This window comes from Anabrus simplex, chromosome 7 (genome assembly GCF_040414725.1).
Source record: "Anabrus simplex isolate iqAnaSimp1 chromosome 7, ASM4041472v1, whole genome shotgun sequence".
NCBI classification, from domain to species: Eukaryota; Metazoa; Arthropoda; class Insecta; order Orthoptera; family Tettigoniidae; genus Anabrus; species Anabrus simplex.
The window spans coordinates 277,028,211-277,050,103 of record NC_090271.1 but is presented as its reverse complement, the minus strand read 5'-3'; positions in this window follow the sequence as shown (position 1 = coordinate 277,050,103).

Genomic DNA, 21,893 nt, shown 5'->3' with positions numbered 1-21,893 from the left:
CTTTCTACGGATTTATACCAAAGGGTGAGAGGTTGTCCGTCGGCTTGTTTGTTTGTTTGTTTGTTTGTTTGTTTGTTTGTTTGTTTGTTTCTTGGTTTGTTCCGGACAAACTCCAGAACTACTGGAGCGATTTATTTAAAATTTGGAAAGCATATAGTTTGAAATCCTGAGTCACACTACGAGTACTTTTTATGCTGATATACACTAGTGCCAAAAGTTAAGCGTAAGTTACGAGTAAGCAGGGAATCAGGAAATAGACCACAAATCTCACAACATATGCACCTACCAACCTTACGTGTTCGCTCTGTATAGGAAAGGAGTGTAACCCTGCTTTGACTAGCGGCATAACGGCCAGGTAAATACAGCCAGTGCCAGCACCCCCTATACCCTCAGTCGTGTTTGCCCTTTTATAGTGTGCGGAGTGTAGGCTCGTGGTGAACGTGACAACATAATGGCACAACGACGTCATTTGGACCCCGTTTTTCAGGGCAGAATACTCGGCTGCCTGGAAGCTGACCAGACACAGACCGAAGTTAACGTATCCTTGAATGTGCCACAATGTGTCATTTCCAGGCTTTGGAGACGATTTCGAGACACAGGAGATGTTAGTCGTAGGTCAGTACCAGGTCGACTAGGGATAACCACCTCACAGCAGGACCGACATCTGGCCTTAACCGCCCGACGAAATCGGACTGCGCCTGCAAGACAATTGTCTGCAGAGCTTGCAGCCGTCTCAGGGGTTACCGTTTCCCGACAAACTGTGTACTAGAGGCTCAGAACAGCAGGGCTGTTTGCCCGACGTCCGGCGGTGTGCGTCCCGCTCACTCCAGCACAGAGACGGGTCCGTTTACTGTGGAGCCGTCAACATCGAAAATGGACCATGAATGAATGGAGGCATGTGCTCTTCACAGATAAATCCCGCTCCAGTTTTCAGAACGATTCCCATCGCACATTAATCTGGAGAGAACCGGGTAGCCGATACAACCATAGGAACATCATGGAACGGGACCAGTATGGTGGTGGTGTGGGGCGGCATCATGTTGAATGGCCGTACGGACCTGCACATCTTCATGGCCGGTCCGAGGAACACTGTTAACGCTCGGAGTACGGGGATGAGGTACTGAGACCACATGTTCGACTATTCAGAAGTGCGGTTGGTTCAAACTTCCTCTTAATGGACGATAATTCCCGGCCGCACAAGTTTGCTCTGGTCGATGAATTTCTGGCTGGGGAAGACATTCATCGCATGGACTGGCCAGCGGAACTGAATCCTATAGATCATGCCTGGGATGCATTGGGGAGGCGAATTGCATCCCGTCAGCCTCCACCAAGGACCCTCCAAGACCTTCGCATTGTCCTTTCGGAGGAATGGAATCGGCTGCCACACGAGCTTTTGGACCATCTGGTAGCATGCCACGCCGCTGCGAAGCATGTGTGTCCATTAGGGGTAACCATACACCCTATTAAAATGCACCTTGTGGGATTTTCTTCAACAAACATCATATGCATTTTATTCGAAAAAAATCCGTTTTTCCTTTGGCTGTGTTCACCTTCACTAATGAACTGGCTGCTCATTTTGCGTGTAAGTAGGGGTCACGTGAAGCGTATTCCTCATCGTTCGTGTAAAGTCGTAGTTCATTTTTGACAGACAGCTGCAGAATGAGCAAGCCATTCTGCGGAAAGCAGGCTACAGTTATATTGTTCAGAGTGCTAAGCGTGCTCATCCATATATGAGAACTGCTGTGGGCTGTAGTTAATTATTTCGAAATTTTCATTATCATCGTCATCGTATTGTAGTATTGTTTATTCTATTATCTATCCTTTTAATATTGTGTAAGTTTAGGACTCATACAGGGTAGTCGAAATTGTACTCACTGTTTGATACTCTAGATATTCTCACACATTTAACTTGCAGGTGCATTTATTGGCACTGAAGTACATATGTCATAGTATGTTGAAAATGATCAGCAACAACTTCTATACAACGCTGATGTCGCTCAAGTGTAGACCGAACTACAGCTGCCAGTGTCTTTAGCGTAATGGCAACACATGACGCTACGATTTTATCACGTAACTCTTTGATTGTACGTGGTTTCTTACGACATTATTGACGGTCCTCCACAGGTATAAGTCCATTGGTGTCAAATCAGGTGATGGAGGTGGGTGCTCAGCAGCCGCACCTCTGCCACCTACCCACCGTCCTGCTAGTATCGTCCAAGTACAGCATCAAGTATAAGGTGACATCTGGATGGTAGTGAGGCGGGGCTTATCATGTTGGAAATAAAACATGTCTTTGCCATAAATCAATTGGATGGCAGGCGAAATCCTTGTCACAAGCATATCAAGGTACGCGTGACCAGTTCCGGTACCCTCAAAGAAGAAGGGATCAATCAAACCATGCGATGACAGGCTGCATCAAACAGTAAACCCCTTTCGATTAATTGCTTTGTCCACATGCACGTGAGGATTTACAGTGGCGCAGGTGACACAATTGTCACCTTTTACTGTACCGTTAAGTTTGAATTGCGCCCCGTTAGACCACACAAATTTCCCAGCAAAATTATCATCCTCGCGAGCCATGCGCTTAAGCCAATCGCAGTATTCAATCCTTGGATTCAGATCGTTTTCGTTCATCGCGTGTAGCAGTCGTGGAACGTACACTTTCAACTTTACATCCTTAAGAATGTGTCTCGCCCTCAAACGGCTCACCCCACTTTCGCGCGGGTCCCGGTATGTTGAACACCGCAGCACTGGACGCTGGGATGTACCTATTCGTAATCTTGTCATGTGCACGTCATGCACCGTTCCGTCAGCTCCGAACTTATCACGAATACGGGTAATTGTACGACGTGTTGATGGAGATGTTCCAAACTTCTCCTCCCCCCGCCTTTGTACCTCCTGAAAGTTTTCATACCACCAGTACCACTTCAACACCACCTTGCGTTCAGCAAGTGACAACCTAACTGCGGCCATTGTCGCAACTCGATTGTCGTCCGTTGTTCTGGTCACCATCACTCACGCATGCGCGGCGAATCGCCAGTGTCACCTACCCGTGACAAACGTAAACATTACATTATACTTACGCGTAAGATTAGTAAGTGTAAGTCCTTTTCTTTCGAAATTATTGAATAACAAACAGTGAGTACATTTTTGAACTACCCTGTATTTAGTGGGTTTATAATTCACATTTCATTTTGAGCCAGTACCTTAGTCATATACCGTACATACCGTCTTTGTATCTTTTTAATATTGTGTAGGTATGGTATTCATATTTATGTTGTAGGTATAAATTTCACATTTCATTTTGCGTTGTCTGAGATTTCAGTCTCTCAGTAAGTTATTTTTAGTATTATATTCTTTAGAGACCCCCGTTGTAATTAATAGTCAAATCTCAAAATATTTCATTGTGAGACGTGTTATGACGACCACGGGCACCAAGCTGAGTCCGTCTTTGGTGTCACTTACTTGTGAAAGGGTTCTTCTTTAATCCTCCCTGTGCGAACTCCCTCTCGGATGGATAATATAATTATTCACCCGATGGGAAGTTCGTAAGTATTGTCTACAAGAGTGTGTTGTAAGACCCAAAAATACTTGCGGGCACCTTTATTTTACCACTTTAATCCTTTCTCATAAATCCGTGTAGAGAACGAGTAATTTGGCCACATAGCACTTCCACTCTGTCCTCTGAACTGACTTGATCGCCTTCCGCCTTCTTCATTCTCCCCTAAAGACAAGTTAGTGTCGGCAACGCACAGTCGAAGCAAGATACCTGGGTTCAGTTCAGCTGTTGTCCCTGTAGATTACGGTCGTAAAGCTTGTTTAAGATAGGTGCAGAAAACTTTCTCGAAGTTACTAAAGTGTCAGGAACCGACTTCTACATTCATATAATTAGTCTCGCTTGTTCATAATATCATCATTTCACAATCATTGACAAGTTATAACATGGTTGGAAGTGACTTGATAGAATCTGAAAATGTTCTTGTAGAAGGAAACATGCCGTTAATTTATTAATAAATGTGTTTTTTCTTGTATGTTATAGTGTTCTAAGTGCTGTATTTTGTGTTTCGACAGACTGAAGAACTTCAAAGTTATATCACCACACCTTTAGGCTGATCCGACAACATGTGAAACGTATTTGGAACTTGAAGTCGGGGTCGTACGCAACTTAAATACACCTTTTTCAACATTGATTCTCCATCCGGATCCCATTATGTATTATGTATTTCAATTATGTTTCCGTCCAGGGACATAGAAACGTTCTTTATATTCTGATTGCTGATAAAAATGTTAAGTTTTAGGCCTAAATATGTAATTACTTCACTGAACCTCGTTCAAATGGAATATAAGTTCTTCTAAGTCCTCAATAAGTCTCACCGTGTCGTATACATAGCAGGTGGCGTTTGATCGTTTCTCTTTTATTTTGATTTCATAATCAGCTTAATCAAGGGTGATTTAGAGAATTGCTTCAGAGTGCATTGGAGACAAAATACAACCTTCTGGCCTGAATTTGTCTCATCAGTAAAGTAAAGGGGTCCCCAATTTGTACGGCAGCTGTCTGTTTTGAAGACAGGTTCTTCATTGTGAAGATACCTTTATAGTCAAACCCAGTGTGTTTCAGTAGGTGTATTACAACATTAAGCTCACATTGTCAGAAGCTCCTACAGAATAAACTAGAGTACACTATAAGATTTGATGTTGTGAACGGATTACACTTCATTATACATCAATAATCTCTACATTCTGATAACGTGTGTTACACTATTCCTACCTCATTCCCCTTGGGACATCATTATGTTTGAAATGTATGTACCTAACGGATATGATATTCTAGTTCTTGTTCAGTCATTAGTGAACTCATGTGTAGAGACGCTGTCTGGTAATCTGTGACATTATACGTTATATCCTAGGTTTTGATGCGTGTCGCATTACCTCCAATGTCATTCGTATCACGTAACAAAAAGTACAGCTGCTCCAACATGCGGCTGTTTTAATATGGTCGTTTATATTTATTTCTAGAAAAATTAAATTCACGTTCGGTGCATAGAACAGAAGATATTTGTATTTATTCTAGCAATACCTCTAGTGCTCTATAGAACACACCACTTTGAATATCAACCTAGAGACCATGGGTTAAATTTCCGTCTGTCTGTCCATTGGTCTATTGGTACACTTTTACGGAGCTCAGCAAGTCCTTTGTAATTGTGTTTAATTATATACTGAAATAATCGGCATTATGACATTCAAAAGAGGAAGGACATGAAATGGGTTGACTTAACTTAGAAAACTTCCAAAGGGAAGTTCATTTAAATTTTATGTAAAGCTGTCAGTGCTCTAACATTTTTGATAGAATCGAGAGGGATAATTGCAAGAAAACATCAGACTACCTGTCTGTTGATTCCTACCCTTTCCTTGAATGATTTCAAAGAAATTGGACAATAAATGAACATTTCCGTTTGTAGGTTATTTCAATCCACAACTTCACTTCCTATAAATGAATATTTGCCCCAATTTGTCCTCTTGCATTCCAGATTTTATCTTCATATTGTGATGTTGTCTACTTTTAAAGACACCATTCAAACTTATTCGTCTACTAATGTCATTCCATGCCATCTATCTACTGACAGCTCGCAACATACCACTTGATTAGTCTTCTCAAACCAAACTTTGCAACTTTCTGTAATGCTACACGTTTGTCGTAAATCTCCCCGAACAAACTGAGCTGCTTTTCTTTGGATTTTTTCCAGTTCTTGAATCACGTAATCCTGATGAGGGTCCCATATTCTGGAATATACTCTATTTGGGGTGTTACCAGAGACTTATATGTCCTCTCTTATACAACATTCCTACAACCCCTAAACACTCTCACACCCATGTGCAGAGATCTGTACCGTTTATTTACAATTCCAATTATGTGATTAGCCCAATGAAGAACTTTCCTAATATTAACACCTGGATACTTAAAATGATCCCCATAATGAACATTCACCCCATCAAATCAAACCCCACGGCGCCACAGCCCCGAAGGATCATGACCTACCAAGCGACCACTGCTCAACCCGAAGGCCTGCAGATTACGAGGTGTCGTGTGGTCGGCACGACGAAACCTCTTGGCTCCTAAATTGTAATCACTTAGGCTAAGTGGACCTGGAACCAGCCCTCAGATCCAAGTTAATTTTGCAATCATATCTAATATAATCAGAAAGAATGCCCTCCCAAAGCTTACACACAATGCATGTCAAACTGACTGGCCTGCAATTTTCAGCTTTATGTCTGTCACCCTTTCCTTTATACAAAGGGTTACTATAGTAACTCTCAATTCATTTGGTATTTCTCCTTAATGGAAACAATAATTAGATAAATATTTCAGATATAGTTCTATATCCCAAACCAATGTTTGTAGTATATCCCCAGACATCTTATCAATTCCAGCCGCTTTACTCGTTTTTAACTTTTGCATCTTATTGTAAATGTCGTTTTTATCATAGGTAAATTTTAATACTTCTTTAGTATTAGTCACCTCCTCTATCTGAACATTGATCTTTGTAACCAACAATCTATATATATAAAATAGTTTTGTCTGTACATTGCTCAGAATTTGAAAAGAATGGTATTTCTTTATCGATCATGTCTATAGTAACAAGGAAATGCACTTTTCTCTTTTCCGTAATTTGTGTCTGTCTGTCTGTCTGTCTGTCTGTCTGTCTGTCTGTCTGTCTGTCTGTCTGTCTGTCTGTCTGTCTGTCTGTCTGTCTGTCTGTCTGTCTGTCTGTCTGTCTGTCTGTCTGTCTGTCTGTCTGTCTGTCTGTCTGTCTGTCTGTCTGTCTGTCTGTCTGTCTGTACACTCATCACGAGAAAACGGCTGAAGAGAATTTAATGAAAATCGGTATGTGAAGTCGCGGGATGAGCCAATACAATCTAGGATATAAATCGTTTTACTTACGCTGAGTAAAATGGTAGTTTAGGGAAAGGCCTAAAATGTAACTCTCAAATTTATATTATTAGTGGTCCTATCGATAGATACTATATAATTAAAGTTGTACAGAATTACATTTCCGATCATTTATATCATACATTGTTACCGTGCCGGCTTTGATAACACGGATATTCATGAATCTGTATTTTTGTTCCCAAGTGCATATCAACACCGAGGCACGCGAAAATGGGTTAACAGAACTTAATATGAGTCGGTATACAGAGTCGGGGAATAAGAAAATACAGTCTAAGTTATAAACAATTTGATTCGCCCTGCATGAAATTGTAGTTTAGGGGAAGGTGCCTAAAATTTAATTTTTAAATACCTATGTTATTGGTCCTATCGAAAAGTGCTACACAACAAAAGTTATAGAGAATACACTTTCCGACCATTTATGTTTTATTCAATTTTACCGTACCGACTATGATAAGAGTGGTATTTTCGAGTCGGAAGAATACTAAATGTGAAGGCCTACAATATTGAAAGCGCATAGGCCTAACATTGATTAACAATAACATTACATTGGCCATTGTTTGTGGTGATTTTCTTTGTCTCTTATGCTGCCGCTCAACTCCGATAGATGCGTACAGAGTATAACAGCCTGACTGAATAATGGCAGGAAATAGTTGGGGAGTTAGAAAACTTTCCTCTTTAGTATGTCATTTCTCTCGTCCTTACATTTTCTGATACCGTACTGCTGGTACGTAACTCACTGGTTCATCATAGTATTACAGCTATTCGATCCCTACTCTGACACGCTGTTTTGAATGAGCAGTGTGCACTCTTAAGGCAGAGGCTCACTTAGTAGTAGTAGTAGTAGTAGTAGCAGTAGTAGTAGCGTTGTTGTGTGAGTAGTATGACTTGGTCCAGAATTACAATTTAGGCATACTCCAAATTATAGCACCACAATTCACTAAATAACTCAAAATTCAACCCTGAAAAGAGTCGTTAACTTTTATTCAATTCTACATTCATTTTATTCAAAACTAGCAGTGAAGAGGGGGTTTCTCCTCTGGCTTGGAGGAAAAAATTGCCTCCAAGTCAGATAGATTTTTCCGCCGCCAGTGTAATGAATTGAGATTTTCCGACTCATCGGGTACTCCTAGGAAACAGATTAGTAAAAAGGGCATAGTGTTTGCCCTGTGACTCTCCACTATTCGACCCCCCCCCCCCCCCCCCCGAAGAAAGGCTAAGAGTGTTCACGGATCACGTCTGTCTGGTCATTCCAGCTCTAGAACTTTGGACTGTTAGATCGGCAGCGTAGTACTGCTCGTTAACGGTGAGAAAATGTGTGGTTTTACATTTGATCTCGTATTTCATGTGAAATCATTGCTTTTACTCGCGCAATTCCTACTGAGGTCATTGTAATGACCTATGTTCATTCGAGTTGGGAAAACTACTAAGATAGTCTTTCTGAGGATGTAAAAAGGCAGGTGGAGAGTGAGTGTCTGCCATTACAATGCAGTTCCCCAAACTGATTGTGATTGACGGTAGGCAAGCGGGCCTACCATTACAATGAAAATTCCCTAACGCAGTCGTCATATCAGATTTCTCCGTCGCGTGTCTAGGATAACGTTAAGAGCTATGAAATCTAATACAGTCTTTTTCACAACGTGTACACTATCTAACCTAGAATTCTGTATAGAATATAGAATTCCATAGCGAAGCACGGGCACATACACACTCTCCTTGTTCATTAATGATTCCTGGAATGTCCATCTTGGAACCTGTTTCTGTCTTAGAGAACCTATACATACCCTTGCATTTTTCACTAAATTTTGTATGAGTGCCAATTATGCTTGCCATCATGTTATCCTTAGCTGACTTAGCTAGATCAATTTACAAGTAAGTTCCGTCAATTTCTACTTATTTACACAGCAATTTCTAACTCTAACTCGTTTTTGGAGAACCTTTTGACTTAGCATACAATCTTGGAGCAGCACTTGTAATTTAAATCTTCCAACCGAGGGTGGGCAACATCTGATGTGTATGGGAAACGCGATGTTAGTATGGTGTAGAACAGTGTTGTGTATGGTGTTTGTATCGTAGGGATGGCGGGAACAGCCAAAATACCCAGTCCCCACACGAAATAAATTTATCGGTTTTAACATTCAAATCCTCGACAAATCCCAATACCAAGACAGTGGTCACACAGCCACGGAACTGGCGTAAGCATATTGATAATAACAGTTATAACAACAAAGTGTTTAACACCCTCCCAATTGCTATTGATTTTAATAGACCCCGGAACATATTACTTTACCCAGCAGGAATACATCTACTGGAAGCCAACGGAGTTATCAGATACAAACACCTCGGAATGCCACCAAGTTTAGCGAGGCTTGAACCTGCTCTGTGGGAAAGAGAAGGACGTAGACTAACGTCCACGCTCCTTTTGTGGCTGATATGATTGACTCATATTTTTCTTCACAACGTTAATAATTACAACCTTCGCAGTTAACACAGTCATAAGACAATCATATTGTTTCAATGGTAACCCATTAAACTGAGCCATACAAACATTTTTCATGTAAATATGCAACTTGGTAACATACTGGTGGGAAGGATATGAGATGAAAGTTGAAACATAGCTTCACTCACAGTAAAAATAAATGAACTGTGATTTAAATAATGCATCTCATAGGCTATACTTCTAATTCCTCAACGAGAGTATACCTGATGTATCCAGCTGGGATATTCACCCTTCTGGAGAATCGGTTTTCAAACTTTCATTGTTTCCAGCACACTAAAATAATAAGAATGGTTTGATTTAAGTTATTTAATACACATATGCATCACAAAATAGTACTTAATCATATATCCCCTGTGGGTCAGAGCGGCATAATTAGCATCCATGGTATCCCCTGCCTGTCGTAAGAGGCAACTGAAAGTTGGAACATGGATTCCAAAATTTGGAGCATGAGTTGGTCAACACGTTCCCCTAGCTGAGCGTGGCATTGTTTCCACTTACTTATGTCAGGCTCTTCGTTTCCATCTTTCCTATTCGAACTCCCTTGGTTTATTCTTCTTTCCTGACTCCGACGGTATTAAGTTTCCGAGGACTGTACAGTCATTCATTTGCACGCCTTTCATTGCCTTTGATTCTTTTTTGCCGGTTCTTTCATTTTTCAAAGTGTTGGACCTCTCAGTCTTTTCTCTTCTGTTGGCACTACTAGCTTTGAAGGGCCTTGGTCTACTAAGCGACCGCTGCTCTGCCCGAAGGCCTGCAGAATACGAGATGACATGTGGTCAGCACGACGTATCCTCTCGGTCGTTATCCTTGGCTTTCTAGACCGGAGCCTCTATCGCACAGTCAGATAGCTCCTTAATTCTAATCTCGTAGTCTGAGTAGATCCCGAAACAGCCCTCAGTTCCAGGTTAAGAAAACCCTGACCTGGCCGGGAATCGAACCGGAAGGCGTCCGACTACGAGGCAGGCACTCTACCTCTACACCACGGAGCCGGCAATAGAGATTGGTTGCCCAGTGTCAATTCCTCTTAAAACAGTAATCTTCACCACTTGCTGTAGCACACTAACTGACGTGTTAGTAACAATGCATAAAACTCTGTTTTTTTGCACTCACAGCTTGCCTTAAACAGTCATGTTCGTAGGCTTGCGGTTAAAATGCCATTTTGTCCGTATTCTGGCACCTTTACTACCTTGACACGTATTGTATGATTGCTGCATTAATTATACATACATACTGAACCCATGACCTTTGTGCCCTAAGAACATTATGCATAAATCGACAATCATTTAAAAGTTGGATTCTTGATAGCATGGATTTGACACGTGACGAGGAGGTGATTACCTTCGGTCCCACGCTCTGGGGTACGTGACGTCAGCCACACGTGTCAACGGCGGAAGAATCTCAAGTCATTTTTGTGAACTATTTCAAAGCGCGTGTACATGGCGACCCAAGCCAAGTCAAAAAAATATAGTGCCTATCAAAGGGGGTCAATCATCTCACAAATCGAACCCGTAAAAGTTTTAAATGTCCATGAACACTGCCACCAGAAATGTAGCAAGCATGTAGTCACTTTCAAAACTCTTGAAATTACAGTTTAGGTAAGTCAGAAAATTTATAGAAATTTTCTTGGCGGCAAAGGGAGATATCCGAAGAGAGGAGGTAACTGCTATAAATATGAAGGGACGCCATGACGAAGTCTCCTTCTCCGGCATTTGTGATACAAAGTGGACGGAAAATTATTGAGCTGCTCTGCGAAATCAAACCAACGAAAGTAGACTGAGTTCAACTGCAGATTTTAGCCATTGCGGCTAGGTCTTGACTCCATGAGGAGATAGTTTTCTTGAGTGAAATAATTGTACCAGATAGGACGGTCAAAGTATTGAATAAATTCTAATGTGATTAAGAGTTCGTGTGCGGAAATAATTATAGTCCATCGTGTGCACGCAGCAAACAAGTGAAGGGTATTTTCTTTTTTTTATGCTTTATTCCAGGAAACCTGAAGATATATAAAGATGGTTTGTAAAGCCATGAATGTAAAAATGGCTAAATAAAATGCCAGGGTCGCAGGTGAGCCCTATGACGAACACTGGCGTGACGACATGAGGTAGGTGACTTTCCATCTTACTACCTCTTATATCTTGTCTCGTGATCTCTAAAAGTGTATTTGAATGGGGATATACGACGCAGTGGTCATCCCTACTAAGTTTTGTAAATGTGAGAATACGACTAAAAGAGTCATTTGTTTCATTTACCACTTGGATAAATTTTTGAAGTCTTACGAGTGCCGTATAATGTTGTAAAAAGTTATTGAATAGGGTTCCGAAGTGATATCAAGTCCAACGTAGATCGTCATCCGTGTGAAGTGTACTGCCTATATTTTGTGATGCCAAATTAAGATGTTCATTCGACGTAAATTTTTCTGTCTGCAATTTGACGTTAATAATAATAATCCATGGTTACTCATTTTCAATCGAGTGGAAGCGCGCTGTCGGGTGAGAACCTAGGGTGATGAATTAGGTCACGGAGAGAAACGTTTTTCTATGCCCATTTTAAACTGTGTCTGACTGACAATAAAAAGATCTAGTAGAATGTTTCAGTCATTTTGTTCGTAAAAACCAAGTTATTAAATACGATCTCATTTATGCGAAGTTATTCATGAGTAATGCATTGTGCCATATTAGACGTCGAGATTTCTAGTGAGGATTTTATTCCAGTTCTTTGTCGATGATAATTGTGGAGCTGGGAAACAGAGGTTAGTTTTGTTGATATGAGATTTGTGAATCAGGTTAGAGTCCTGTCATTGAAGCCGGGACACGGGAGCCCGAGGAATGTTTTATATGAGTTGAGATGAGATGTGCGAATCAGGTTAGAGTCCTGTCATTGAAGCCGGGACATGATAGCCCGAGGAATATTTTATAATGTTGAGAATGGAAAGAAATTCATAGAAATCCATAGCGGTATCAATTGGCGACGCGTATAATTAGTGTGGGCATCTTGAAGCATAATCTGTGCATTTTGTTGGTTAGAATATCGTATTTGTTTAATTATGTCGGCAGAGTTTAAAGGGAGCATTTTTGAGAAGCCAGTCAACTGTGAATAAACCAGGTGTTTCATGTAACTGCCGAGCGAGCTTGGGGGGTGAGAGGCCTCAACTGATATAACGGGACAGGCGTGGAATTGAGAGTGTACTGTATTTCTCGGCCAGGGAAAACGTTAAAATGCTGGATTTAGTTGAAATTCATAGCCGGTAATGATCTGAGTATTGTGAAATACTGTAATTGGGGACGTAATGAACATTTGAAATCACGAACTCTGAGTATAAGGAACAGAGTAACCAAATTCAGGGTTGTCCAAAATATAGAGCGATGGCTGTGATGATCGGTTTGTCTGTGAGGGGTGTGCAAAATTCATAAATGGTAATGACGAGATATGGCATCGTAATTATATGGCGGGTTGTTTGGTTTGTACGTAGATTATTAGGATATCCAAGTGTTAATAACGGTTAGGACTAGAATAGATTTTAAAGTGTGAAATCACGAGACAAGATATATAGCTGGACATGAATTATGTAACAAATCCTTTTCCAGCCAGATAAACATCGCAATATTGAATTTACATCACAGCTGCGTAGGAATTTTGAAGAAACCAGAGTCCGCGGAGATAAAATTTACTGATCTTTAACATTTCGTTAAATCATTTAAATTTATTTAATTATTAAATTCAGTGAAACCGCATTTTGAAATAACTTTAATCAAGCGAATAACTTGGAGATGCATTCTGGAAATTTTAGTTTGTTTTTTGGGGAATATTAAAATATAAAGTAACGATTAAAGGGACATATCCGAAGGAAATGGATTTTACTGCTACAAAGTTTGTGAGCATTGCTATTGTTGTAATTATTGAAATTTGATTGATTGAGCAGTGAATGTGCTGGGGATAGTAAAGTGGAACTTTGGTCATCAACCGATCTAACTTAATTGTGTTTAGCCTTCAGCCTAGAAACTTGGATGGTCTGGGGCTCATCAACCTCAGTGACTTAGATTAGGGCCATATGCCATTGTAGCATCCTTTCCTTGCGCTCATCATCCACAATGACTTTCAAGTAACTTAGAAGATTAGATGTCGGTCCATGACATAGACGCAGGTCACATCGATTCAATTAAGGGTCCATGCCGTAGAACCACTGTGTGGCACACACCGATTGGACGGCCTTAATTATACCCAGACTCCAGAGTTCGTGTTACGAGGGCTGGACCATAACGAATCACTATGATGGTACATGTGGTCTCACATGGAAGCCGAATTTAAGGATTTCCAGACTTTCCTTTCTTAAATGATTAATAATTGAGACAATGGTTTCTAGTAAGATTGCCCGTCAGGCAGTTACGTTAAAGTCTCACACCACAAGGCCCCTGTTCAGCATAGCAGGTGAGGCCGCCTGGGCGAGGTACTGGTCATACTCCCCAGTTGTATCCCCGACCAAGAGTCTGAAGCTCCAGGACACTGCCCTTGAGGCGGTAAAGGTGGGATCCCTCGCTAAGTCCTAGGGAAAGACAGAACCTGGAGGGTAAACAGATGATGATGATGATGATAAAATACGGTTCTTGCTGACTCGAGTTTAAATAACCGCAATATCAATTTAATTATACACCTAAGTACATTTCATAGTACATGATATTCCTTAAGTATTTATAATGGAAATCCAAATCCTGTTTCCAGTCATTTGGGCTGGTCAGGAATGGACTGAATGTAGCTCCTTTCCAGCGGCGAGGATAAGAAGTGTGCCGGCTGCTGAAGCCTGTCGCACTCCCCTGGGGCAATGATTAATCTGACAAATGAAATGAAATGATATTGGAGAGTGTTGCTGGAATGAAAGATGACAGGGAAAACGGAGTCCCCCGAGAAAAAAACCTGTCCCAACTCCGCTCTGTCCAGCACAAATCTCACGTGGAATGACCCGGATTTGAACCACGAAAGCCAGTGGTGAGGGGCTGGAGCGCTGACACCTGAGCCACAGAGGTTCTCCTTAAGCACTGAATAAAACGTGTTGTTATTTCTTACTAGGGATACTAATACATCTACACCAATCCTACCGATCAATATACTATTCGAAGTTGAGAAATTTACTAATTGCTAAACACTGACATCTTTATTAGATTTTCCGTAAATAGTGATAAGCACTAAGAGGTGAAGTTATATTTTTTATTCCAGTAAACAAAACGAGACCAAATTAGTTGATATATCATTGTTGATTTAAGCCCACTAAGGAGCGCTGATGACTTGTTCTTCCTCGATGTTCTTCGTTCCCAATATATCATGAGCCCTGCTGATAATTTCTCATTTCTCTCCTGTGAAAGGGGCGTCCGACTTCTAGGGACTCTAGGTGGTGAAGTCCAAGACTGTACCATAGCACAAAATTTGGAACGATCTTCTATGTCAATGTCAGAAATCCTAGCCGAATCCAAGTCCATCTGTACTTCTTTAAGCCACAAGCTTCCAGTCTTGTAGCTTTTAACCGAAGAGAAGATCTTCTATGTAAGCCTGTTGCTGTCCATTCGTTGTAGGTATCCGTAGAACTTAAGCCTCCTACATCGCATGCTGGTACTGGCTGATTCTAACTGTCCATACAGCTTAGAGTTCGATTTAAGTTTGTAGGTTCCATCTGGGAGCAATCTCGGTCCATGAATTTTGATATAATATAAATAAATATAAATACAACTGTACAATTCATATGAATTTCGACTTGTATGTCTTATAGCCGGTTGGGAAGTAACATACAGTAAGTATTAATGATACCTTCTGTTTCTACCGCTTTTCCCACACCTGTTCGGGTCGCGGGTGCGAGCTCCGTCACACGTATATGTGGATCCGACCTTGTTTTAAGGGTAGATACCCTTACCGACGCCCATCTTAAAGGGAAGAACGTGATGAATATTGTGTATTTCTGTGGTGGTAGGTATTGTGTTGTATGTCTGAATATGAAGAGGAGAGTGTCGGGACAGACACAAATACCCGGACTCCGAGGCAGAAGTATTAATCAGAAGCGATTAAAAACCCCGACCCGGTCGGGAATCGGTCCCGGTACCCTCTGAACCAAAGATCAGTACGCTGACCATTTAGCCATGGAGTCGGACTATGCATAAGTGACCTATATACAAAATTATATTAGCCAATTTTCCTACCTGCTATCTGATAGATCAAATCAGATTTTTAAATGAATACTGCCTTATACAAGAGTAATTTACCGTTTTACTATTTTGGATGCTTATGTCACAGACAGTTACATTGCACCGACACAGATTGGTTTTAAGGCGACGAAGAGATAGGGAAGGGTTGGCCTTAATTTACTGCCTGGTGTAAAAGTTAGAAAGCACATTAAACCATATTCAGAGCTGCGGACAGATGGGGTTCGAACCCATTATCTCTCGGATGCAATCTGATAGTTACGTGAACCAAACCGGACAGCCACTTGCTCGGTTGCTATGCATTTATTCTTAGTTTTGAGTGAGTTCATTGTGTCTGCTTTTCATAGTGATCTTGAGTAAACGAGAATTATTCAAAAGCTGAAGTTTACACGACATATACATTGTTATCTTCTATATACAGGAAAAATACAACGAATCTCGCACGATCACGAATCTTGTACTTTTCGAAGAAAATAATACCTTTCCTTCTGGAGAAGTGATAGCGTAATACTCACCTTAATGATGCGCTCACCAACATCTGTCAGCATGGATTTGAACTGCATCCACCCCGGAGTGCTGTCCCCTTCCACTGCGAGCCTGAGATAAAACAAGTACGTTTGGAAGAGTAAACAGAGCACCAGGGATTGGCAGTGAGAATAATAGTGTAATGACCTTCATACCTGGACTTTTTAGTCGTTTCAAACTACTTATCATGTAGCAATTTTTATTGCTGTCCGCCTTTGTAAATGTTGTGGTTAGTGTGATTAGCTGCCATCCCTGAAGGGCCGGGTTCGATTCGCGCCTCCGCCACCAAATTTTAAAAGTGGTACGCGGACTGGAACGGGATCCACTGAGCTTCGGGAGGTCAACTGAGTATAGGGGTTTCGATTCCCTGCTCAGCCATCCTCTAAGTGGTTTTCCGTGGTTTCCCATTTCTCCTCCAGCAAATGCCGGGATGGTACCTAACTTAAGGCCAAGGCCGCTTCCTTCGCTCTTCCTTGTCTGTCTCTTCCGATCTTCCCATCCCCCACAAGACCCTATTCAACATAGCAAGTGAGGTCACCTGGGCAAGGTACTGGTCCTCCTCCCCAGTGGTATCCCCGACCCCAAAATCTCACCCTCAAGGACACTGCCCTTGAGGCGATAGGGATGGGATCCCTCGCTGAGTCCCAGGGAAAAACCAACCCTAGAGGGTAAGCAGATTAAGAAGGAAGGAAAGAAAAATTTCGGCTGTCAAATGTAGACTTATTAGTAGTACATAATGTCATATTTTTTAGTATAACGGCGCTTTTTTCACAACCAACAATGCTAATTTTTCAACTCACTTGTATGAGAGTAACAACTTGCTTGAAACTAACGTTGAAATCTTCAAGAAGACAAAAACAGTGCCCTCAAAGTTACAGCGACGTATGTACCTGAGCCAGGAAGAAGTTAATGTGACTTATATGAATCCTTGTGCCGTTTATCTCGAAAGAAACAGGTTCTTTTTACGATCAGTTGTAAATCACATTTCTGATAACCAAATGTCGATTACGTGATGTGAATTTATGGACCCAACTTGCCAAGAAAGATTTCTAAGTATCAGGTTTCCTTTGTTCGATATACTCCATGTATGAAAATTGAATAACATGATGTTAAATTTGGATTTATAAAGTTTGAGGACCTGGAACTGGTTATTATATACAATTCAGAAGCTATTAGTACTGTAGGGCTCTTAAACAGTAATTCACATAAATGTGAACTATGACAGTGAACATCCATGGGGACATGATAGCCGAGTGACATTGACGCTGACTTATAAACCAGACCAGTGCATGAGTTTTCTTTGAATGAACATTCACGTGCCTGGGGGATGGAATTCGAGGTAATATTGGACGCACATTAGCAATGAACACGACTTCAATGTGAAACTACTACCTCACTTGCTTAATGACCTGTGTTCCACATCATGCCCTGCATGTCATGGGAGTCAAATAAAAGGGGTCTCTCAAATTAGAAGCATTGCTTGGTTCAAGCAGACTCAATACGATCTTAGCATAGCTCCATCCACACGTACTAGCCATGTCCCTTTCACCCTTGCAATTAGACCTTCCTTGATCTCCTCTTGTCCCCTTCCGACTCCGGTGATGTTGTGTTTGGGTTTCCTTCATTTTCACGCCTGTTACGAACCTGTTTCCTCTTTCGTCGGCACTTTAATTAAACTCCTCCAGGGAATAAGGATGAAACCAACCAAATGTGAGATTTCAGTGGAAATAGTGTGTATCATCACACCTCTAAGCTGTGCTGTCATCTTACTCTATCTCTTACATTTGAACTTCAAGCTGGATTACAGCCAGCAGAACATTGACCTCCGTGGTGTGAGAAAGAAACATCAGTCAAGATGATGGACAGTGCTTGTGTTCGTTCATCACAAGGTGTGATCACATCTTTCTTTATTTATTTCTTAATCTGCTTACCCTCCAGGGTTGTATTTTCCCTCGGACTCAGCGAGGGATCCACCTCTACCGCCTCAAGGGCAGTGTCCTGGAGCTTCAGACTCTGGATCAGTGGATACAACTGGGGAGGATGACTAGTACCTCGCCCAGGCGGCCTCACCTGCTCGCTGAACAGGGGCCTTGCGGGGGAAGGGAAGAGTGGATAGGATAGACAAGGAAGAGGGAAGGAAGCGGCCGTGGCCTTAAGTTAGATACCATCCCAGCATTTGCTGGAGGAGAAGTGGGGAAACCACGGAAAACCACTTCCAGGATGGCTGAGGTGGGAATCGCACCCACCTCTACTCAGTTGACCTCCCGAGGGTGAGTGGACCCCGTTCCAGCCCTCGTAGCACTTTCAAATTTTCATGGCAGAGCCGGGAATCGAACCCGGGCCTCTGGGGGTGTCAGCTAATCACACTAACCACTACACCACAGAGGCGGACGTAATCACATCTAAATTTTCAAATATTTTCTTGACATTTTTTTCTTATTTTTATTATTACACTAATATTATTTGCTATCATTTGTGTTCCAATTGCATGTACAGGATTTCGCCTGTGTTATATACAAATATCAGACATACTTGAAGATTATTTCTTGGCCGGAGAGAGGGCATTACCCTTTGGGTGGCCCGCCCCACCCCTTCAGGGTGGGAAATGAAAACATATAATGAATGAATGAATGAATGAATGAATGAATGAAATGAAGATTATTTTCCATTGCATTACTTCCGCCAACGGCCGTAGCTGTGTTGAAACACCGGATCCCGTGAGATTTCCGAAGTTAAGCAACATTGGGCGTGGTCAAGATTTGGATGGGTGGCCACGTGCTGTTGGTGGGAGGCCAAGGGAATGGAGGAGCGGAAAGGAGCTGGCAACCCTTCCGTACGTAAACTCCGGCTCAGGTACACCTCTGCGGAGGTTCGGACCTGTCTTCCGGCAGAATATACCCTTAACTTAATCATTACTTCCAATTCATATATTATTTTTTTAAATTATAACAATTAAACATTAATTTTAATAGATGAGCTCATTTGTACACTTGATATGTAGTTGATTCAAGTAGTGCATACCATGAAATAAAACCCGAATGTAATTTTCCTCTCTCCTAGAAAATTATTGATTTGTTGGTTACATTCTTATTCCGAGGAGATCTTAAATTCTTTACAATATCGAATGATGTTCCCTTTATCTTATAGCGTTAAGAAGGTGTGGTTTTCTAGATATTCTTTCTTAATACGCTTACCTTCCAGGATGGGATTTTCCCTCGGACTCTGCAAGGGATCCCACCTCTACCGTCTCAGGGGCAGTGTCTTGAAGCGTGAGAATTTGGGTTGGGGGAGACAACTGGAACGGAGGACCAGTACCTCACCCAGGTGTCCTCACCTGCTATGTTGAACAGGGACTTTATTGGGGGGTGGGAAGATTGGAAGCGATAGACAAGGAAGAGGGAAGGAAGCGGCCGTGGCCTTAAGTTAGGTACAATCCCGGCATTTGTCTGGAGGATAAGTGGGGAACCACGTAAAATCACTTCGAAGATGGCTGAAGAGGGAATTGAAAACACTTCTACACAGTTGACTTCCGGAGGCTGAGTGGACCCCGTTCCAGCCCTCGCACAAATTTTCAAATTTCGTGGCAGAGCCGGTAATCGAATCCGGGCCTCCAGTGGTGGCACCTAATCACACTAACCACTGCACGATAGGGGCGGACGTTTTCTAGATATAATTCAAATTATTATTTTTCTGAAACAAAAATCTCCAGCGTCTCCATCTCTACTCTATATTTGCAGAATGGACATACGTCACTCGAGCAAGGCATGTGAAGGATGTAATAACAGTCTGTTTGCTTGTAGCTTATTAATCTCATTCCATCCAAGTGTACGAATGGTTTCCAGCCTGAGCCGCGAGACGGGCAAGTCTACCGTTCGATGGTGCTGGAATTGATATGAAAATACACAGCCTGTTTCCAATCGTTCGACCGGGTAATGAGTGGAATGAATGAAACCCCCATCTAGTGGCGAGGATAGGAATTGTGCCGGTTGCCGAAGCCTGTCGCTCCTCTGGGACGATGATGAACGACTGACAGGTGAAATGAAATTATATTGGAGAGTGTCGCTGGAAAGGAAGATGATAGGGAAAACCGGAGTACCCGGAGAAAAATCTGTTCCGCCTCCGCTTTGTACAGCACAAATCTCACATGGAGTGGCCGGGATTCTGATTCATTATCTCTTCATTTGTGATTCGATCTACCCATCTCAACTTCAGCATTCTTCCGTAACACCACATTTCAAAAGAATCTATTCTTTTTCTTTTGAGCTACTTATCGTCCATGTTCCGCTTCCATACAATGCCACGCTCCAAATGAATGTCTTCAATTCCTACATCAATGTTCGAAGTGACCAAATATCTTTTTGAAAGGAAGGCTGTCTTTGCTTGTGCCAGTCAGTGTGTTTGTCCTCCTTACTTCTGCCATCGTTTGTTATTTTTCTACCCAAGTAACAATATTCATCTACTTCCTTTAAGACTTCATTTACTAATCTAATTTTTCCTGCATCGCCTGACTTCGTTCTACTGCACTCCATTACTTTTGTTTTGGAATTAATTATATTCATCTTGTACTCCTTCCGCGAGACTCTGCCCATGCTGTTCAGCAGATCTTTTGCAGGCTCAGATAAAATAACTACTTCATCGGCAAATTTCAGGGATTCAATTTCCTCTCTTTGAATGACAAAAGCCGCACGAAATGTATATTATTATTATTATTATTATTATTATTATTATTATTATTATTATTGTTACGGAGTATCGTGGATTTGCAGAGTTGAAAGAAGGTGCGGGGGTGAACAGGTCTCAAAATACGAAATTAAAGTTAAGATAAAATTTAACAAGGTTATATTTTCTTAGCAAAATCAAGAAATAACAAGAATGGCAGGTACAGAGTAGGAAGGCAACAAATGTACAATTACAGTATTCACAGGATTTGGGCTTCGAGCCCCGGACTCACAATTCTTGAGCAATTAGCCCAACTTTACCCAAAAACAAGACTCGACAAAGGGGCAGAAGACCCCAATCATGTTCAGGAGCACTTGCTCCCAATTACAAAATAAAGCCTCCTCGAGGCACCCAAAATCAATTTCAAAAGAGCAATCCGCTCTCAAAGTTTAAGCCTATCAAAGGCCACACCAAACTCGACTTTCCAGCTGTCCTCCAAGGCCATAGACACGGGGGTAAAAAGATACCCAACCTACTGAGGCCTATTAAGTGAAAAAACAGAAGTATTACATGGCCTCGACAATACCAATTTGAGAGGAGGCGAAGCTGCACTCCTAATACATTTTGTTTAAAACCTACTTGGCACTAGGCCGTTAATGCAAGGGCTAATCCCATACTAAAGAGGTGACTTATATGAGAAGACAATTTATATTACGCTAGAATGGAAGAAACGGTTGAGAAAATAAGTTCATCTCAAAGCAATATGAGTGGGAGCTCGAGAGGGTTCAGCACTCTCTATCTCAATTTATATTTTAAACAGATAGAATTGATACCGAGTGTCTTTACATTTTAAGGGAAAGTTACATGGTAAAAGGCTTCGGACCTGCCCCGAGAGTTAAACTGCTGAGCTAGCAAGAAAAGAAGTTATTAAAAGGCCATTACCTTGTGGTTGAACTGCTGCCCGAAGAAAGAGGCGCTTCCCGCCCCCTGCTGATAGCTGTTACTGAAGTGGCGCGGAGACCCGAAAATCAGCAGTTTATATACCCTCGCGGAAAGTTCGAGGCGTTTCAGGAATGAGAAC